We start from the raw sequence: 15,254 nt of genomic DNA on the forward strand, positions 1-15,254 counted from the left end.
CTAGAGATACAGCAGGGAAACAGGCCTTTCGGCCTACCGAGTCCATGTCACCCTACAATCACCCTGTACACCAGCACCATGTACACACTAGGGACAATTCATAAATTTTTTACCAAAGCTTATTAACCTACAAACCTGTATGTCTTTGGAGTGTGGGAGGAAACCCACGCGGTCACAGGGAGAACTTAAAAACTCTGTACAGACAGCAACCATGGTCAGGATAGTACCCGGGTCTCTGTCACTAAGGCAGCAACTCTACTGCTGTGCAACTCCCTGAAAGCTGCAATACAAGTGCATAGAGTGGAAAAGGCGGCGTATGATATGCTTGGCGTTATGTCAGGTCATTGAGTGAGGAAGTCAAGACGCAGCTTTATAGGACTATTTTAGGTCTCATTTGGAGTATTGTGTGTAGTACAAGTCATCCCATTACAGGAAGGATGTGAAAGCATAGGTAAAGGTGCAGAGGAGGTTTACCAGAATTATGCCTGGGTTAGGGGGTATTAGATATAGGGAAAGGTTAGATAGACTTAGATTGCTTCCAGTGGAATGTCGGCTGTTGCGGGTAAGACCTGATAGAAGTGTATAAAATCATGAGATGTATAGATAAGGTGGGCAGTCGGATCCTTTTTCCCAGGATACAAATATCAAATACAAAAAGATATAGTTTTAAGGTGAGATGGACAAAGTTTAGAGGAGATGTGCGGGGCAAGATTATTACACAGGGTGGTGAGTGCCTGGAAAGTGTTGCTGGGGTGGTGGTGGCATTTAATAAACTTTTGGATAGGTACATGGATTTTCAGGGAATGGAGGGATGTGGATTATGTGCAGGCAGATAAGAGTTGGTCTTGGCATCGTGTTCAGCACAGACATTATGGGCTGAAGGACCTGTTCATGTGTGTACAGTGTTAATGTGCTCGTGTTGGTACAGTACAAATGAGAAATCAAACCTGAAGCCCAAGCAGAAATATGACCAGCAGGCTAGGTGGAGCATTGTAGAAATTAACATTTATATTGAAAAAACAATTTTGAGGCCATCACGTTCTCCTTCGACAGATCGGGTTTCACAATTGTTTAGATTTTTTTCAAAAAATGTGGTTTGTTCTCTTTCTACACCACAACATACTTTGTCCATGAGCAAACAATGCAAATATTGAGCAGACCAGACAGCAGGAGAGAGAAGCAGATTCAGCTTGATGAAGGGTCACCCATCCTGAATCATTGACTCTGTTCTTCACCACATTGACTGACTGTGCATTTCCTGCTGTGATTTCAGATTTCCAGCGGTTGCAGTCATTTTAATATATTTAGTTCCCAGAGTTTTTGTTTCTTCACAAGTTTTAATCAAGAGCTGTAAAACTGTCCATTATTATAAGAACCGTTTTGGAATGAACAATCTTTCCTTTTATTTTTTGGGGTTTTTTTTGTGTTTTTTTTTGCTTGGTTCTCCTGAGCTTGGCAATATTTCTTGTTTGTTTTTTTTTAAATAAAGATTCCAGTTTTTTCTTGTTTTCGGAATCAGATGGCCACTGTTTATGTTTTAGCAATGACAGATCATGATACAAGGCTTTTAATATTTTGAAGAAGCTCAAAAATGTTTTAAGTGTAATTCTTTTTCTTGATTTTCACATATCATGGCACGGCTGTAGAGTTGATGCCTTATAACGCTAGAGACCCAGTTCCAGATCTGTCTATGGAGTTTGTAAGCTTCTTTGTGACCGCATGGGTTTTCTCCGGGTGTTCCGGTTTCCTCCCACGTTCCATAGGCGTGCAGGTTTGTAGGTTAATTAGCTTCTATAAATTTTCACTAGAGTGTAGGATAGCATTTGTGTATGGATGATCACTGGTCTGTTGGACTTGGTGGGTCGATGGGCCTCTCTCTATCACGGGGTCACAGAGGCAAATAGCGGGGTGTGCTGCTAGCCAAACTGGGATCATCTGATACAAACATAATTAGAAAATGACATTTGGCTGACGTATGTGTATAAACTGTGGGTTTGCAAAGGCTTTGAGTTGTGGCCTGATTTATACATCTGTTAGATCTCTCCGTGCTTGTCAATGTAGTTAATCTTTTGTTCAAAGCATTTCATCTGCCTGAATTTTTAGTTAGTAAGCGGTACATTATGCTTCTATCTGGGTTGCAAGGAGGAGTCATGAGTTTTGTCTCCTTGTCTCCAGCAGCTAGTTCACTACATGATTGTTTAGCTGAAACAAGGTATTAATGGTTGGTGCAGTGCAATCAAATCCTGTGTGGAGACGGCATTGTGTTTTAACAACAAAAGAACCCTTAGGGCAGGCCATTTAAAAAAAAAAAATTGCAGTTCTATCAACTATCATGGAAAAATTATGCAATTTCCTTAATGAGCTTGTAGCTTTCTGAAAAATCAAAAAACTGTGCACCATTTTCCTTAAACAAGCTTATAAATTGAAACAAAATAAGCTTTCACATTTTAATATCAGTCTTGAAATAAGGGAACACAAATCAACTGTGAAAAGTAGTAGCTAATTATTGGACAGTTTTAGTAACTGTTTCCCATCAGTTCCAGAGTTTGACTAATTAAAATGGGTTGACTCTGAAGACTTAATTGAAGCCAACCTGTTCCTTAAGTTTTGTCAAGATTTCATACAACTTGCAAACATTATATTAAGATAATTTGTCGATTTTAATTGTTCAAAAAAGTAACGTTACTACCATGATGATTTATGTGACTTTTACATTACCTTTAATTTTGAAAAACTTTATTTTCTAAAAAAAACTATATACACAACCATCTTTTGATTATGTTGGTGAGCCTTACAAGGGTATATTCTGTTGCATATTAATTAATGAATCAGTGAATTAAAAGTAATCACAAATGAAGCAAAATTTGCAGCTAAGTTGCACAATTTTTTTTCCTATCGTCTCTCAGCAGTGTGTTTGTCAAATTCTCCACAGATGCCATCAATGGCACAAGAACCCATTTCAGCAGTTAGAAAAGAATCCTGCTGTTGATTTCCCCTTCATTCTCCAAGGCAACCTCATTGTGTCAGGGAAACATGCACTTTACAAATACTAGTTCAAAACTAAATTTCAACTCTGGCCTCGTACTGTAATTCGGTGGCCATTATGTGAATTTATTCAAGTTGCTGAACATTGGGAGTTCTTTAATTTCTATATTAACATTACAAAAGCATTTACAATTATGCTGCCCATTCTGGGAAATGGCAGCCATCATCTATGGTGTGGACTTGTACTCATCCAGATGGAAGGAACTTTACAATGGTTCAATGGTTCTTTATTAATATGTGTACGAAGGTACAGTGACATTTTTTTTCTGCATACAGATCAGTAAGATTATTGTCATAGATAAGTACAATCCCCGATTAAGTACATAATGCATTAAGTACAGAATACAGAACAGCCCATTGAGTCCATGTATAAGAGTCGCCAGGTTTTAGTCACATTTTCAAAATAGTATGAAGGCCCGTTGCAGCCATTTCCATGATCCTGTGAACTGTCGTCTTTCTCCACGTCCGGCCACCTTCAGCTTTCATGCTCCGGGAGCGGCTCCCGCAGCTGACTATGAGGGCATGGAAGGCAAGACCCCCAGTTCTTCTTACCAGCCCTTTGTCCAGTGTCTGCCGCCGTCGCCATCTCCCTCCACCTTGGTCAGTGGAAGGAACAATGCCTCCTCTGACTGAAGTGAGATCCCTGTTTTGACTTCACTCTGGACAGACCTCTACTGAATCTCAGCAGGTCCTGGCCATTATGGATATTTAGTCCACAGATGGAAAATTATAGATGAAATGGTGTACCTGGTTTGCCATTGAACGCATCACATTAGCCTGCCCATTAATATCAGTTCTCCAGCTGACAGCTGAGGATGCAATTGATGTTGTATATCTGACTGTGAAGCTTTTCTTGTCATAAATAAGGAAAGTAGCAGTTTATTCATAAATCTAAGCGCATATGTATAGGGATATTTGTGTTGAACTGTGTACAGAAATGAATGATACATGTGACAATGATAGTACCACTGAACCATTGATCTCTTGATAGGTGAAATGATCCTTGAATAAAAATATTGCCAGCCTCTTACATTCAGATACATGTAATATAAAATAAAGATGTTAGAATTTTTAAACTAATCTTGGTTTAGAGTTTATCCTGCTTAGTCCTGTTCATTTAAATTTCATGTTAATTCTACGACATTCTTCACTGTACTGTTTTTTGTATGAGGTTGCTCAGCATTGGACAAAATTGCACCACTGTTGAAGCAATTAAATTAGTAAGAAACTTGAACGTTATTAACAGGGATCTTTACTGTTCAAAACATGAATGTTGTATCACACAATATTGTAATCTTGCCATGTTGAATCTAATGGCAACAATTTGAGAATTTAATGTGTTCAGTATAATATATTTAAATTTCATAGTTACCATCCACAAAAGTTTCTTAAGTTTCAATCCTGGATTTGAGTGCTCTCTTTGTAATGTTTATATGAGCAGCTACCTGTATTGGTCTGAAGAAGGGTCTCGACCTGAAATGTTAACTATTTATTTTCTCCAGAGATGCTGCCAGACCCACTGAGTTAGCTTTTTGTGTCTACCTGTTTTGGAGTCTGTTCAAAATATTTGAATACACATACCCATCTGCTTTAGATATAAAAGAGTAAATTATATCATTGCATGCTCTCGAATTTTATCTTTTTGTGTCTTCATTTGCTGTACTTCACAGTATTATGAAGAAGTTTGACATATATTAGTTGGATGAGCCACAGATCTCAATGTTCTCTTTAGCTTGTTATGCTGTTTTATGCCGTGCATTTCACTCAGCTCCGCAAACTCCTAGATTATCAATAAATAGCGTACTTAATTTCCTCATCAGTTTAACTGGATTTTCATAATGTGAAAACCTTTCTTGTGCAATGTAAAAATACTGAATAATTTTGAAATATTCGATAATTAAAATTAACATTTAAATTCTCTACGAACTCTTGTTGTCAGTATTGCTATGGTTTGATTTTGGAATTATTTATGACTACTTTCCTGAAACTCTTGATCCAGCTGATAAATTACCTTTTCTTTTGTTTCTCTCCATTTTGTCCCTTCCTTTCCCATGTGAACATGAAGTCCTTGGCACATTTGCCAATTGGGACAGCATTTCTTTGCTATTTTTAATTGTCTTGGTATTTAAATTCTATTTACAGCACCACGCTTTTTCTTGACTGTTAGAGAGCATGATGCACTATACATTTATATGTTAAATAATGGTGGTACTTGGAAGGAGAGAGGAAAAAATATGAAATGACTGTTGGTAGATGTCAAGAGAGAGTCAAGAGTGTTTTATTGTCATGTCCCAGATAGAACAATGAAATTCTTACTTGCTGCAGCACAACAGAATATGCAAACATAGTACACTGTGAACAATATAATAAACGAGAGAAAAAAAACACACGCGCACACACACACACACACACACACACACACACACACACACACTCGTATACACACACAAAAAACAAACAATAGCAGTGCAATAATAGTCTATTGTAATTCAGAGCTTAGTTGAGGTAGTTGAGGTTGTAGTGTTTAATAGCCTCAATGGGCTGAAGGGAAGAAGCTGTTCCTGAACTTGGACGTTACAATTTTCAGGCTCCTGTACCTTCTTCCCGATGGCAGGAGGGAAATGAGTATGTGGCTAGGGTGATGTGGGTCTCTGATGATGCTGGCTGCCTTTTTGAGGCAGCAACTCCGATAAATCCCTTTGATGGTAGGGAGGTCAGAGCCGGTGATGGACTGGGCAGTGTTGACAATTTTTGCAGTCTTTTTCGCTCCTGGGCATTCAAGTTGCTGAACCAAGCCGTGATGCAACCAGTCAATATGTTCTCTACTAGACGTTCAAGAGAATCCTCTCTGACATGGGCTCTATCCAGGGGAAAGAATTCTGTCCATAAGCTTAGGAAAAACCTGGATGGAATCAATTAAGTCTCTCTCTGCCTCACTACTGTGATGACATTGAGTGATCCTACCAGTCTACCTGCCTGCCCCATGCATGTTGAAACTTGCACAGCAGCTGCAAGGCAACGTTTCAATAACTTTTATGTTCCAACAACTTTACTGGAATTTTCCATCATATATATTTAATAAAAAGATTTTGAACCTCCACTCAGGGGCCCAGTTGCAATCCTTCAGTCCAATTTTGGGCCGTGGCTGTAGCTTAGGAACGAGTGAAGTCAAGAAAAAAATGAGTACAAAAATGGTTTACAATATTTAAATATTTCTTGCAATATTTAAATATGCTTACAAATATTGAATCTGATGAATGGTCCCGACTCAAAACGTCTCCCATTCTCTCCAGAGATGCTGCCTGACCTCCTGAGTTACTCCCGTTCTTTGTCTTTATTTGTAAATCAGCATCTGCAGTTGCTTGTATCGCTACAATATTTAAACTTGCCATTAATCTTTATTGATGGCTGGCTTATCAGAAGAGGTTTTAGTGTGATGATGATTCAATGCTTAGTAATTGATAATGAGTGCAGAAGATGAAAATGTTATGCAGGGTTTTTAATGATACTGTGTTGGACAAATGTTTGATGAAATTGCTGGGGTTCAACCTTCCTTCAATATTATCTTGCTCGGAGGTTTTTCTCCATAGATCCCCTTGTAGTAGATTGGCAATATTTGCTAATGCAAGTGAAATGTAAAGAAAATTGTCTCTTTGAACTATAAGATGGAGACACTCTGTCATTTGTTTGTTTACTAGCCCATTGCGTTCTTTTGGATGCCTTCTTCCACTGCTTCTGTGACCAGTTCTGTTTCTAATTCCATTAAATCTTCAATGAATAGCTTTTGTGCGCAATATTCCTGCTACTCCATCATTTATTTCAATTTCTACTTCCATTTACTCACTCAATTGAACAACTTTTTTTCCTGTCGCTCTCAGCACCATCAAATCCTTTAAAACATTGCCTTCAAAGGCCATCATTCATGTTTGTATACTTTACTTGGTATTGTGCTTCATCAATATTTTTGATGTCATGGTAAAGGTTGTAGTCCTTCCAAAATTACATTTTTTGATCATGTCTTCTGTGATCTTAATTGGCCTGGGGCAGGATCCAAATTAAGCAAAACATTCAAGAGCAAAAAATTAACCGTGCAGTATTCGTTGGAAAAGGAAGACAGCTAACGGTGCCAAAATCAGTCTTAGAACAAAACTTTGCTTACACATACATTGGAATGGACTCTCAGATAATTAGTACAGCAGCGTTAATGCTTTTGAGAGCTTTGAGGTTACCTGTAGTGTAATCTGGAAGCGATTTAAATTAGCAATTACCGTCGAGCAATAAAGTTTTAATATCATTCGCAGATTTAAAGATCAGTGTTGACTTTTCCTTAGCGATGAATGTACATTCAAGTAGTTCCACCCCATCCCCAACAGCATTAAACACCTGTTGAGCACAGTAACCCCTTCACCTCTAACCTCCTTAAGTCAGCCAAAACACTGAGATTCATTTACTGCATTAGAATCTGTATTGGCAGTTTCACAAGGTTCATGCTCGTTAAAACTACTTAAACAATCCAAGACTCAAAAGTATTTACTTTCACTTCCTAACCTCTTTTCACCTTTAAGTCAATATAAAGACTTTTAGCATTTTGCTCTATCAAGTTAATCTAATCAGTGCACAACATTGAGTGTGGTCTTGACTTCAAATCATTAACAGTTGTCTCATTTCACTTTTTATATCAGTTCTCCATTTAGTTATTGTCACATCCCTTGTTGCCATTTCTTAAGATGTTCCAGAACTTGTATTTTAATTGTCCCAACTGTCAGAATGATTTAGCCCAAAAGTTTGGCCAAAAGTTGCTTGTGATGTTGGTTATGCAGCTTTATGAAGTCCATTTCATTTTCCATTTTCATGTTAATGGCATGATGTTTCTGATATGGACACTGCCACGTGATGTGCTATTATGTTTTTCTTGCATTGTTAAAGTAAGACATGCAGAGATACAATACGCAGTGACACTGATGCTTGTGTAACACCTTGAAACGGCTTCTTATAGAAGTAGGGCATAGACAGAAAGTATTTAGAAGGTCGAACAAGGTATACCAATCAGGAAATGGAGTGGTCAGCACTGGAAATGTATATTTAAACAATTGTTTAAATGGGTCAGCAGCAGATAAGAAGAGGCAAACTGAATTAGGTGATTTATAGTGGCATCGATGGCCTCGATATTATTTTTACGACATGATCTGAATCTAATGTTGGAATCCAATGTGACACCAAGGTTGTGAACGCCCAGTTTGGCCCAGGGAGAAGGTTGAAGTTGATGGCTAAGAAACAGTTTATGTTGGGGAATCAAATACAGTTGCTTTGATCTTCTAAATATTAGGACATTTCCGATCGTGGAGTATGAACAAGCAGGCTAATTTTGGATGTTGGATCTAAAAAGTGGTGAAGATTCACGTATGTATCTTCTATGGCTCGGCTTTCAGAAGCTATAATTAATCAAATTGAAAGCCAAATAATTCTTTGTTTGCTATGTGATTAAAATAAATAATTCTACTGATAATATTTTGGATATGCTCATCTTCTATTAGGCCAGAAACTGGACACACAATGCTGGAGCAACTCAGTGAACCAGGCAGCATCTCCAGAGTAAAGGAACGGGTGACGCTTAGAGTCGGAACCCTTCTTCGGACACTCAGGGTTCGGACCTGAAAGTCATCTGTTCCTTTTCTCCAGAGATGCTGCATGACCTGCTGAATTTGTCCTGCACTTTGTGTCTATCTTCGATGTAAACCAGCATCTGCAGTTCCTTCCTACACATGAATTAGGCCAGGTTCCATGGTAGATATTTTGAAATTTATATCCTGGCAGAAGCATTGAGTTAGACAGTTACAACAGTCGTGTTCTCTAGCTAATCTGGAGTGCTGCAAATTATTTTTTACAAGAAGATATGACATGTTGTTAAATTGCCTTCATGTTATAAAAGCTCAGGACATAAGGTCTGGTTTTCATGCTTTGTCACAATTGGGGAGTTAGTTGTGGAATCCATACACCCAGACCTGCAGAATGTTGCATGTTTTTCTGCAAGCCATTATTTTAAGTTTATAACTGCAAAGTTTTATTTACTCAGCAACCTTTTGAAACTGCTAAGCAAAGACAAAACTACACTGAGTCTTTCTTATCAGCACTTGCTAGCTATTATGTTTACGAAGTTGTGTATGTTTACTGGTAGTACCGATAAACATAGCACATTTCTGCAGAGCCCTTTCCTGTGGCTTTCCATGAAGTTTAATCACTGTGCCATGAATTGTATTTGATGCTTCATGCTGGCAAATGGTAAAATATAAATGGTTGGCGTATGGTTAGGAAACTGGTAGCATTTGTGGCCGGAGCTGTCGTCTGAAGTGTGGGGTTTATATTTACATGTAATTTTTGTGCAATTAAGATGCAGTTAGATAGTATGGCTGGGATCGAGGGGAAATATAGTTATATATGTCCATTGGGGCAGTAGACATGAATTGCCACATTGAGCTAAATATATTTCGAGTGTTCAGCCATTTTTGTGTGAAATTAATTTTGGTTTCTTGTCCTCATGAAAGCTACAGTAGGACATTTTCAACTCTTTAAAAGCAAAAATGCAGTACAATGTATAGAGAGAACTTTGGTGCTAGTCAGCATGTTAACATCCTTGTATATCTTTGCCCTGCTCCTAAAATGATTGAAGTATGTCATTCGATTAGATGCCTGTTTACTTGTGTCTAACTGCTGGAGAAAAAGCTTCTGTTCACTGCAGCTGGGGACACTCAACTCCACCAATATTCCCATCTCCTCCAAGCTGTATGCAGAACGATTTCTGAAAATGGATGTGTAGTCTTTAAATGCACTTGGGCAGTCAAGTAACATGGTCAGACTTGCTCTTGGCACTATCCACGTCCAAGCCTCAAGAACTGATAAAAATATCTTGAAAGAAGTGAATATATTTGGGACTGTCAGGGAAATAAACTGTGGCAAACTTGCAAAGGTATCAGTTGATCAACAATTCAAACGATGTATCCCTTCATCTTGCAGTTTGATTTTAAAAACCATGAAATAAACAAAGACTAGATTAAAGATTTAACAACAGAAGATAAGAAAGATGGAAATTACTGTGCAGACCCTGAATGACCAAAGATCTGGATGGTACAAACAATATTTTGTTCTCTTTACACCTTGTGTAATTAAACACTGGTTTAAGAATCTGAAATAAACCTGCATTTCTAATAATCATATGTATTCTAATTCTTCTAAATTCGCGACTTAATCCAAAAATATCAACTATCTAACTGTTTAATAGTGATTTAATCTAAAAATACCGTTGTGCATTCAGTCAATGCAGAAATGGCATTTTGTTTCAAGTTCGACACATGGAATGAGGCAGACGTGACATCTGTTCCTGTAATTTGAGGTTTGCATGCAATAGACTAACCCCAAATGGCCAGGATTTCCTCTCTCGGTTACAGTATAGAGTATTAGATAATTACACCTTTGTTTTTAGCCTGAGAAACCAAGCCAACTACTGATCCAATACAGTGTCTGTTTTTTTGGCTGAAGAAACAAACCAGACTCTCAATGACACTTTTCCAATGTTTTCAAACTTTTCAGAAGTGAAATTCCTGCAATTGTTTTATTGCATAAGAGCCTGAGAAGGCAAAGGCATTTTTCCCCACAAATTTTGCTGTGTTGTGTACATACAGTTAAGATTTATTTTTCCTTTTCCTGTTGACATTACATTTGTATAAAATGTAATTTGCGATAGCAAGAAACTCAATAAGCAAGCATACCTTTGTCTGTTTATGGATTATTTAGATATTGGCTGGCAAAAGATGAATATTTATGTTGTGCAGGCAAACCATGTCTCCTGCAGGCTCTATGTTTGTATTTTAATACAAGTTTAACTATCGGGTATTGCTGCTTTTCATTGAGTCCCAGATGGCCACCGAGCTATAAGTACAGAAACAGGCCCTTTGACCCACGGAGTCTATGCTCGGCATCATAAATCCTAATTGTACATCATTCTTTAAAGCATGATTTCATTGTCCTAGAATTTGCAATTTGAATTCCCAGTATTTATTTGTTTTATCCCTGCTCAGTTAATATACTGCCACAAAATACTGGAAATACAACATGACAATGTGAATATGAGACTTTGTTGACATCGGGTTCTGTGATCTGATTTAAAGAAATTAAATTTCTTAAGTGAATGGAATTTAAAGGGGAAAGCAGCAATGAATGAGGAGAAACAAAGTGGTGTGAATGTGAAGTTAAATAATAGAAATAAAATGATACAGAAATGAAAAATAGGAACAAATGTTAAACTGTTCCTGGAGCTCCTTTAAAAATCAGTGCAGTGTAGTTCCTGGGACACTCTGAGGTCCCAATACTTGATTGCTCTTTGCTGAGCCATTATCAGCATCCCATCAGAAGATAGAGCAAGCATGTTTAAAGTGATGGGTGCAACGCAAACAATTTAATGGGTGCAAGTGCCTGTTCAGTAAAATTTGGTCATGTGAATTTATTTTGTACAATTTAAAGGATGAAAAAGATAATCAGTTGTATTTTCCTGCTTTTCCATTATGGATTTTTAGGTGGTTTTCTGTGTTTTATGATTCATTCATTAGTTTCTTAAGTGAAGGTTCTTGATTAAACTTCATAGTCAGTTGCTTTAAACAAAATATTTAAGTACACCATTTATTAGCTAAATCATTCTTTGTCAAATTTATTTTTAACATCGACTTAGCCCGTCATGATGGTCAGACAAAGTGTTTTTCTTCTGATTATATTACTTGGAACAAGCTGGATGGAGACTGTGTTATTTCTGGAGCGTGTCCAAGCGGCAGAGTATTTTTTGTTTATTCCCCTTGTGAGATTTGTGGGGCAGCTGCATAAGGTCAAATTGGTTTGTGGATAATGTGGATTTGAATGGGGAAGCCATATGAGAGCTAGAATTATAATTATTTGTAAGTGTCCTGGATTGTAACTGATCCAGGTTGATTTCCTTTCTTGTTTTTTTCTTTTATTTTCTGACTCAGCTCTCCAATTTTCCCACCAAAATCTTTGCCTTCACCCTTCTTGACCTCTTCTCCAGACTTCCAAACACTCTTGACTCTTTGGAGCTCCCCCTCCCGTCACTAGTTTTCCCTTTTTTCTTCTTCCCTACTCCTGCACACACCCCTCCCCCCCGCAACTCCATACCCACTGGCTCTGATTGCCCTCCGCTTCTTCTTGATTGATATTACCCCCTCCACCTTTTGGCATTGCTCCCAATTTCTCAGCACTGTCCCACTTTCTTTAACTTCACAGCTGGGACCTATTGAGGTTCTAAGTGATGGTATTTCCTCAAATTATTTAATTTCTTTAGATTTGAATGGGGGAGTACAAAAGTATCCCTCTTGGGGGTCACACCATCACTTGCCAACAATTGGCCTATCAGGGAGAGGATAATAATTCCAAGTCATGAATAAGGAACTCAAAAGCTTCAGCAATTTTCCATTGCACGCACTATTATAAATAATAGATGGTCCATCATGGTGCCTTATTGGAAGAATTATTCTTTTATCATAATGACTATAGCTAGTTCAGTTTTTTCGTGTGCTTTTGTAGTTATATACAATGTAATTTGATCGATTTTCATCAATGTAAAACTCAAATCATCTTTCAGTGTGCTTGATGAATTGAAAATTATTTAAATTGTTGAAATTGTGAGATGGTACTCCTTTTAGTATAGTTTTAACTTAGCTAAATAGATGGAGTAAGTCAAGAGTCTATTGTTATCAAGTGTAATAAAAAGGAACTGCAGATATCAAAGATAGACAGAAAACGCTGGAGTAACTCATTGGGTCAGGCAGCATCTCTGGCTAAAATGAATAGATGTTTCAGGTCAGGAACATTGTCCATTGTTCAGACTGATTTGGGGGGGGGGGGGGGGGGGGGGGGGGGGGAGGGGGAGATACTGGAAGCAAGAAAAGACCAGGGCAAATCGGGGCTGGCAACAGATGACCTCGGGCAAGGAGGTTCCCTGATAGGCCAATTGTTGGCAAGTGATGGTGTGACCCCCAAGAGGGATACTTTTGCTGTGAACTTGCCCACCACGACCAGCATGTTCCATCTACACTAGTCCCACCTGCCTGCGTTTTGCCCATATATCCCTCTAACCCTGTCCTATCCATGTACTTGTCTAAATGTTTCTTAATTGTTTCTTCGTTTGTTCATTGCCAGTTGAAATAACGGGCTTTGATTTATCAAAAGATGCATGTTACCTCTGAGAGATTTTTGATATCCCTTGCAAATTTTTCATTGACACTTTTGTGTAACTCTCGCGGTGTTTTTTCAGCTTTTGATTGTTTTTATTGTGTATGCGTTGTTTGTTCAAATGCCATGCCAAGGCATAAGCACATAATGTGCCATTTGGTGCAGAACTAAGTAGGGCATTGTTGGAGGTTGCGTTTTGAAAAGGTGAGATGTTGAGGAGAAGAACTACAGATGCTGGTTTGAGCCAAAGACACACAAAAGGATGGACTCACTTAGGGGGTCAGGCAGCATCTCTAGGAGAAAAGAAGGTACACAAAAATGCTGGAGAAACTCAGCGGGTGCAGCAGCATCTATGGAGCGAAGGAAATAGGCAACGTTTCGGGCCAAAACGTTGCCTATTTCCTTCGCTCCATAGATGCTGCTGCACCTGCTGAGTTTCTCCAGCGTTATTGTGTATCTTTGATTTCCAGCATCTGCAGTTTCTTCTTAAACTCTAGGTGAAAAGAAATGGGTGATGTTTCAGACCCCACAAAATCACCTATTCCTTTTCTCCAGAGATGCTGCCTGACCCTCTTGAGTTATTCCAGCCTTTTGTGTCTGTCTTTAGTGAGGTGTTGAATCTTGCCCTGTCTCCTCAGGCTGTATGGTGGGTGGGGGGGATGAGTGGGTCAGGGACAGAGCAGGAGGGTTCTGCATTCTGGCAAACATTAATCCTTGGTCTACGTCACTGAAACAGATTATTTGATGATTCATCTAATTGTAGCTTTTGTGATTCTTTCTGTTTGTCTAATGACTGTTGAGTCTGTTCTCCAAGTATTCGTGACTGCTTCAAAAGTCAATTGGCTGTTAAAGACAATTCAAGTTTCTATATTCCGTACTGTCGTGACAGCTTAAGTCATTGATTTAAATATTTACCCAAGTATGTCTAAAGTTCAGGATCCACCAGCTGTTTGTGCTATGATAAAGTTGTTAAAATGAGTCGGCTTGTGATTACATTTTGCATGTTTGCTTATCTCATTACATCATTGTCTTTCTGATTTCCTGCTGCTGTTCCCTGTCCAAGTGCTTTAATGTTTGTCTTGTACTTCTTCAACATTTTTCCGTATTAACAAAATCATTCTTGCTGGAACTTGTATCAGATGGCAATGCGTGATTTTGTTCTTTTCCTTGCTTCTATCGATTATTTGGTGCAAATACAATGCCCTTTAATGCTCGTGGTACATTTAGCTGTAGGAAGGAATTGCAGATGCTGGTTTGTATCGACGATAAGACACAAAATGCTGGAGTAAATCAGGCAGCATCTCTGGAGAGAAGGAATGGGTGACATTTCGGGTCAAAACGTCACCCATTCCTTCTCTACAGAGGTGTTGCCTGTTCCACTGAGTTACTCCAGCATTTTGTGCCTATCTTCGGAATACTAAGCTGTTGTTTTTTCCCCCTCTTAACAGAAAGCTACCGTAGGTATCTATTATATCTATTCATTATTTGCAGGTCGATTTCCACTTCAATGATTTTAAGTGGTTAAATACATATCTTGGATCATTTATGAATTGGTTGAGTGAAATGTTTAATGTAACAACACCAATGTGCATTCCCAGCTGTTTCCCAGCCGCAGTTTGGGTATGCAGTTAGTAAGAACTATTCAAAGGTCAAGATTACCTATTTTTAAAGATTATTAAAGAGACAAAGGTTGAATTAATCCAATTTTCATATAGATGCCAATTTAGCTTAGTTCAATTTAGTGATACCCTTCAGCCCACTGAGTCTGCGCCAGAGATCCTTGTACATTAGCACTATCCTACACACTAGGGACAATTTCCATTTTTTTCCGGATGCCAAATTAACCGCCAAACCTGTACTTCTTTGCAGTGTGGGAGGTAACTGGGGCACCCGGGGAAAACCCATGTGGTCACGGGGAGAACGAACAAGTCTCAAGTTTTGAAAAATAATAATAAAAATTCAAATAGGCTTGAATACCA

General features: G+C 38.4%; 1 protein-coding gene across 2 annotated transcripts in view; it reads left to right on the top strand.

The window, feature by feature from the left end:
• The window catches only part of ttyh3a (tweety family member 3a), a 110,737-nt gene that overhangs the window by 22,639 nt on the left and 72,844 nt on the right, over positions 1-15,254 (top strand). The window lies entirely within an intron of this gene.

This window comes from Leucoraja erinacea, chromosome 20, assembly GCF_028641065.1.
Source record: "Leucoraja erinacea ecotype New England chromosome 20, Leri_hhj_1, whole genome shotgun sequence".
Classification (NCBI taxonomy): Eukaryota; Metazoa; Chordata; class Chondrichthyes; order Rajiformes; family Rajidae; genus Leucoraja; species Leucoraja erinaceus.